The sequence below is a fragment of the Macrobrachium rosenbergii genome, chromosome 26 (assembly GCF_040412425.1).
Source record: "Macrobrachium rosenbergii isolate ZJJX-2024 chromosome 26, ASM4041242v1, whole genome shotgun sequence".
Taxonomy (NCBI): domain Eukaryota; kingdom Metazoa; phylum Arthropoda; class Malacostraca; order Decapoda; family Palaemonidae; genus Macrobrachium; species Macrobrachium rosenbergii.
In genome coordinates this window covers 15,226,008-15,233,507 of record NC_089766.1, presented here as the reverse complement: position 1 = coordinate 15,233,507, position 7,500 = coordinate 15,226,008, and the positions used below count along the sequence as shown (strand labels likewise).

The 7,500-nt window shown below is 37.3% G+C and overlaps 2 protein-coding genes across 4 annotated transcripts in view; one reads left to right on the top strand and one right to left on the bottom strand.

Annotated features, from left to right (window-relative positions):
* The window catches only part of LOC136853074 (prolyl 3-hydroxylase OGFOD1-like), a 289,238-nt gene that overhangs the window by 185,955 nt on the left and 95,783 nt on the right, over nt 1-7,500 (top strand). For all 3 annotated transcript variants that reach the window (XM_067128349.1, XM_067128344.1, XM_067128342.1), the window contains exon 2: nt 3,976-4,030. The gene's annotated coding sequence lies outside the window, so the exon portion shown is untranslated. The remainder of the gene's footprint in view (nt 1-3,975; nt 4,031-7,500) is intronic.
* The window catches only part of LOC136852699 (sericin-2-like), a 51,650-nt gene that overhangs the window by 8,857 nt on the left and 35,293 nt on the right, over nt 1-7,500 (bottom strand). The gene's annotated exons all lie outside the window — the stretch shown is intronic.

Genomic DNA, 7,500 nt, shown 5'->3' with positions numbered 1-7,500 from the left:
TAGATCTTAGTCAGCGGATTATGTCAGTCCTGTATACGTCGCAATTGATATTTCTATTCAGATAATTTTTTCTATAAGAGAATTTTCCAGTAATTATTGCCTTAGTAGATAAGTGACGTATGTCTCAATCTAAGGTAATACTACTGAATGTACCAGGTATTAAATTCAAGGTAATACTACTGAATGTACCAGGTATTAAATTCAAGGTAATACTACTGAATGTACCAGGTATGAAATTCAAGGTAATACTACTGAATGTACCAGGTATGAAATTCAAGGTAATACTACTGAATGTACCAGGTATGGAATTCAAGGTAATACTACTGAATGTACCAAGTATTAAATTCAAGGTAATACTACTGAATGTACCAGGTATTAAATTCAAGGTAATACTACTGAATGTACCAGTATGAAATTAAGGTAATGCTACTGAATGTACCAGGTATGAAATTCAAGGTAATACTACTGAATGTACCAGGTATGAAATTCAAGGTAACACTACTGAATGTACCAGGTATGAAATTCAAGGTAATGCTACTGAATGTACCAGGTATGAAATTAAGGTAATGCTACTGAATGTACCAGGTATTAAATTCAAGGTAATACTACTGAATACTTTTAATATAAATTCCATGGAAAGCGCTAACCTTTGCCGAGTTTATGTAGTAATTATAAATGATTTATGCCACTGTTTAATTTTTCCATTCTGTTTTTTGGCGTCTACTGGGGCTCACCTGTCTTGCGTCAGATCTTTTGAATGTCAATATGAGTCTAAATTATCTCATTACCATTTAATCTAACACGGGTTTGAAAGGGGTATGTCAACACCATGCTGGTGCACTTTTAGCATCAAATACACACTCACTCTCTCTCTCTCTCTCTCTCTCTCTCTCTCTCTCTCTCTCTCTCTCTCTCTCTCTCTCTCTCTCTCTCTCCTTTTTCCCTCGTGTTGCACACGATCTCTCAGGAACAACGCCTGGCGAAATCTACGGTCTATTGACGCCCAATTTAAGAAAGAACTCCTGGCTATTTTTCTGTTTATGGCGGCCTTTGGTTGGATGGGTGGGGAGGAGGAAGAGGAGGAGGAGGAGAAAGAGGAGAAAGGAAAAGGAAAAAGAGGGGAAAGAGAGAGAGGAAAAAGAAAAGGTGGAGGGAGGGAATGTCACACAGATGGGGTAGGTAAATGCCGGATGTGGGGTGATATTTAGTGAAGGAGAAATTGACAAAAAAAAAAAACGCGCTCGATCAATTTTTTTTTCATGTCTGTTGTTGTAGTTGGTGTTGGGTGCTTTTGTTGGGTGCGTTTTGTTGGTTGCTTTTATTATTGGCTTTTCTTATTTTGCTTTTGTAGTTTGGTTGTTGGTTGACTATTAGACGTTTTCAGGTTGTTACTGTTATTTTTGAGTTTTGTTTTATATTTATTCATAATTCTCTTTGATTGCCGAGGATGTGATGCGATTAATGATATATTATGAGGGAGTATTCTTTCGTGTAAATAAATATGCATAAATGATTGACATATATATTATATGAATGTTTGTAATTTTTTCATTCTTTTCACTTACGGGATGCCACCTAGCTTTCTCTCCTGGCTAACTGTGGGCGATACTAAAGTATCTTTGCACAGTCCCTTCGTCCTACAGCTGCGTTGCTTTCAGCCTTTTGATTTTCATCCCTTTGACCTCTTCCTACTTAGCTATCCAACTTCTCTGGGACGGTACATAAAGTCCCAGGGGACGGGACCCGTCCTCGCGACCCTCTCTTACAATACCGCCATTTTTTGACCGTGTGAGTGCCGAAATATTTGAAAGTGAAAATGCACTTCTGCGTCTTACGAGATGTATCTTGGTGTGAAGAAGATTTTCGTCTACCCAAGCGGAAGACCTCTTCAGGTGTAACTTGAAAACGTCTTCGTCTCAGGTAGACTATAGAGATTCTGTGTACTGAGTAGATTATACCTTACAGTGCACCAGTGTGGATTTTTACTTTCATTTATAATGATAGTTGTTCTTTTTAATAATTTCTGGTTATAATGTATTTTACCTAAGATAAAGGAACATGACTAACGGTTAGAAGGGACTCACAAACACACAACACACACGCACACACACACACATATATATACATATATATACACGCACATACATACATACATATATATATGTATATACATACATATACTGTATACATATACACACAGCGGAAAACCAGAGTTCAGTCCTACAAGGGAGAAATGACTTAGACTCTATTCGTGAAAAGTACTTTGCGTTTCTGTTGAGTAAGCGACGAAATACTACCTGATGGTTAGTCGACTTTGGTGGGTCGCACCCAAGTTTTAATAGGGCATAGGGCTAGCGGCTTAATCCCAAGAGTCTTGTTTAGAACCGTAAGGTTAGCATTCTCTGAAATCACCACTTCAGAAAAAAGTTTGGTTAAGTTTATATATATATATATATATATATATATATATATATATATATATATATATATATATATGTGTGTGTGTGTGTGTAAATATATGTATAAATAGTCTCGGTAATTGGGCGGCTACTTGGAAATCTTAGCTTAATGATGAATAACATTGCCAAGACCAGGAAGAACATTCTTTATTATACGAGCTTTCGAGGTATAAAACCTCATCATCAGGCTGAAAAACTATTTTATTGTAATTTCACTGATTCTCATCCTTGTCGGTTTTTCATCTGATATAACAAAGAATGTTCTTTCTGGTCGTGGCAATATTATTCATCATTAAGCTATATGTATAAATATATATATGTGTGTGTGTTTATGGGTGCATTTAATTAGTCTTAGTGGGCCTGAATTAATCTTGGCGTCTGGTTTTACCATTATTAATTTATAACTTATCACCTTTGGGCTCAATATGATCGTACTCCGTTTTCTTTATGTATATATAAACTCATTTAAGTAACACTGACTGGTAAGAGGTTGGAAGACTGACTTTCCACACTTAACTGAATGAAAAATAAAGTTCCTTTAAGAGCTTAAGAAATCACGCAAGGAAGAAAGACGAGCGGTACTTTGAAAAGACGAGATATACTTGAATAAAGAAGAGTAGTTTCTTCCAAAACGTAACACAGACAGACAGACAGATACTATCAAAAGATGAAAGCGAAAAAGAAAGCTGCAGAGAAACTCTCACATCACGGAAGAGAGAGAAAGCGCGTGGCTACGCAGCCCTTCTTTTTACCGAATGCGTATATATGTGTATACATCCTGTATACCTGGAGAGTTCCACGTCATTCTCCCGTCCACTTACCCTCACCGAAGCTGGCACTGTTAAAATATGAGAACAGTGCCTTTGCCACCATTTCCTGGCATCCGGGAGAATCTTGACAAGAGGAAAAAGACATTCCCGGTCATTGTGTGTGTGTGTTTGTGTGTTGAGACTGGGATATTTTTTTCTTCATTCTTGTGTGAATGTTTTTTTTTTTTCACGTCGGCGATGTGTCAAGGAGGCTTTATAATCACCCGTATCTGTTTGTTTGTTTGTTTGTCTGTTCAAAAAATATTTTTTAAACATTATTGAAGGATTTCAGTTCAATTCTGCGTATGCTTAGTTGCGCTGAGCTTGAATTGAAAATTGATCAGATTTCCAGAAAAATCCATTTACAGATCTTGTTGTTTCATTATTTACTTATTTATTTATTTATCCATTTATTTAATTTTTATTTTGCACTGACGACAAGATATCTCAAAATTTTATCGATAGGTTGTATTGAAATTTTATGGAAGGGCGAGTTATGCGCTAAGGAAGAATTGAATACATCTTGAAGTGGATCCGGATCTAAAAACGGATCCAGTATATATTGGCTGGGTAAAATCTGTGGAGTAGTGAGCTAGTAGCCATCTTTAGAAGGAAAAATTGTCAAAAATAAATATATAAATTTTATATTGCTTCAGAAAAACATGTTAAAAAATTTCATATTTAAAAGAAATTATTTTCTTTTTCAGGTCACTGGAATAAAGTCAGACGTACCAATCAACTTGTTGGAAGATGGACTGTAAGGTACAGTGCCCTATATAAGGTTATGAGTTTTAGTTTTAACGAGCTTGATGGCACACTCTACGCTGCGCTGGAACCCGGCGCTGCCCGTTATGTTTCCCTGACCCTCCCAATCCCCTACCTACCCCACCTCACCCCGGGTGGACCAACATGTTTGCAGGAGGAGGGTGGATGTGTCATGTCTCCCCTACTCTACCGATCCTCTACCTACCCCGCCACCACCCAGGGTGGACAAATAGGTTTGCATGAGGAGGGTGGATGTGTCATGTCTTACTACCCTCCCGGTCCCTTACCTACCCCACCACCACCCATGGCGGACAAACATGTTTGCATGAGGAGGGTGGATGTGTCATGTCTCCTCTACCCTCCCGATCCCCTGCCTACCCCGCCCCCACCTGGGACAGATAAACAAGAAAGATCTACTTGGATTTTATTATTATAGATAGATGGTAATCTAATGTGTTATGTATTATGGTATTTTAAATTACCGTAGTGTATTTTTCGAGTTGTGTAAATGCCCTGTAAATTAAACCGTACCACTGTGTATGTATAAATATATACCTACAAAAGCGTGCATACACATGGAAAACACATGCGCACACAGAATTAAGGTTTTATAAACTCTACGGACTTTCCTCGCACCATTTCGGTAAGATGGTTTCGAACTCTGCTATTGTTGAACGCAACTAAACTAATTAATTATCTTCGAATTACATTAAATTACTTTGAATCTTCTGTTAAATTATCACTCTCGGATCTCATGTCCTTCTAGGAGAGGCCTAATATTTTCTGCCTTCCTTTAAAATAATAATGTAAGTTATTTATTATTCTTGTTACTTCTAGTTACTTTAGTTTTAATAGTTATTAATATTGTTATTGGCGTTATCATTACTCATGGGTCGGTAATTTCAAGTCACCTGAGTAAAAGGTAATATAAGCAAATTCTCATATAGTCATTAATTTTGGTTTTATAAATAAATTTTACATAACTGTGAAAAAAATATTCAATTGTTTATGATTTTAATAATTATCTTTGTTTTTCATTATCGATACCTTTGTCATCAGTACATTGTGTTTATCTTTTTAGCTGTTCATCAGAAGCATTACTTATTTAACAATACTTGCTATCACTTAGATAATATTTATTTACTTAAAATTATTATTTCCTTACCCTAGTGTTAATGGTTTTTACTTGTTTCATGTTAATTTCTGCACGTGTATTAAGCAGGTAATGTTTTGGAAGATTTCTGCACAAGGGATTCATCCACGATTCAGCATTCAGAGTATGAGTGAGTCAGCAACAGTTGTGTTTGTTCTCTGCCTGATATATATATATATATATATATATATATATATATATATATATATATATATATATATATATATATATATGTGTGTGTGTGTGTGTGTGTGTGTGTGTGTGTGTGTGTGTGTGTATTGAAATCAGTAGCGGCAATTAGCCATTAACTGAATACAGATCTTTTAGCTGATCCGCTGGTATGGTGGTTAGTGTTGTGGCATACCACTCAGATGTCGCGGGTTCGCGCCTTTCCCAGGGCTATTAAAAATCCCTGGCTCTGTATCATGATCAGTTACTGCTGCAGTGTGGGGTCAGGGGTGGGAGGTTGAAACCAACGTTCTTTGGAAGCTTGAATTTCAAGTCAACGGCAGTGGCCCTTGTGTGCTTGTTCTATGTGAATAGGTTTCATCTACTGAAATAATAATATAATAATAATAACAATAATAATTATAATATCAATACTAAAATTAGTAATGCAGGAATAATCACTTACTAAAATATAACTTTTCTATAAAGCATCTACTGAATTTTTTTTATACCGAAACCAAAAACTTACGTCAGGGTCACCCTTTTCCACAAAATGCTTTAGTGGTCAAGGCCCACGCCTTTCTCCTCCTCAATTTACATGTTTCCTTTGGGCCTGGGCTACATAGGGGCGTGAGCTTTCTCGTTTTGTTAATTGGCAAAAAACAAGAATCAAAATAATGCCCAAATGAACATATTAATTATAAAGACATGCTAGAAGTTGCACCTACACAAATGATAGAGTATAATTATCGTCTGTATAATGAGGCACAATGTGTATCCGTATATTATTTTACGTGTAGCAGCGAGAGTCTTCCAGTAACAAACTCCACGTTTAGACTTGCCGTCGCCCAGCCCGGACCGAACCTCTGTCACGGTTGTCCCCAAAATGATTTGACAGAATATTTCCTTGGCCGAGGTCTTGTTCCCCGTCTCGACTCTCTCTTGTATGAATTCCTTTTAGAAAGTAGAACTTATTGTGTGATTCTGATTGTGACCCATTGCCGCTCCCACCGGACTTCTAAGGCCCGTTAGGCCTTTATTAGTGGTCACCCATCCAGGCAATGATCAGAGAGAAAAACAGATAAGAAAATAACAAATACATAAACGGGATTAGTATGGAGAAATGAGTGCTAGGTAATAATAATGATAATGATAATAACAATAGACAAACCTATAACGAAAGCTAATAACAGACCATGCGTTGAAGCCCCTAAAATAATGAACAGTTAAATATGAACCAAAATGGCAAAAAGAAAACAAACAAAAATAAAAAGGGTTATAATGATGTAGTAGCTCTGAGCATGTTGAATTTTAGTCCCCACTGCCAGAGAGGGCGTGAAGTGAGAGCTGTGAAGCGCACAGTCATAGAGAGAGAGAGAGTGAGAGTGAGAGAGAGAGAGAATATATATACAGTACACTGTATATGTGTATGTATATATGTGCCCATATGTACTGTATTTATATATATATATATATATATATATATATATATATATATATATATATATATATATATATATATATATATATATTTATATATATATGTGTGTGTGTTAGGGGTGTTTGTTTGTGCTTGTATGCACATTGTTTGTACAACGAAAAAGACCAGCTTGTTTGCAAGACAAGAAGAGGGAGAGAGAGACAGAGAGATTGACTTTGCACAAACTGTTTATGCAGCGGAAGAGGACTGTCTGCATTTGGAGGGGGAAGGGGAGAGGGAGTCGCAGGCACTTACCTAATTTTGAAGGGGATGCCCTCCCCCCCCACCTCCTTCCATGCAGACTTGGGGTTGGGGGGGGGCCTGTGTCGGCAGCAGCCGGGTGTAGGTTTTGCTGTGAAGAGTATGAGCTGTGAAAATCGTTGCCGAGGTGTGCACAAGTGGTTAACCTTTAGGGCAGTTAAGTGACAGAGGGGAAGGACGAAAAAAATGACTCTCTGCTGCGGTAATTGGGATGATGGCGGTCTCTCTCTCTCTCTCTCTCTCTCTCTCTCTCTCTCTCTCTCTCTCTCTCTCTCTCTCTCTCACTTGGCTGAGAGAGAGAGAAGGGAATTTTGAAGGAAAGGTGACGACATTTCGAAAAATGTTGAGGAAGCTCTTTGCTGAGTAGTATTTTAAAAGGAGAGGAGGTAATGGAATTTATGAGGA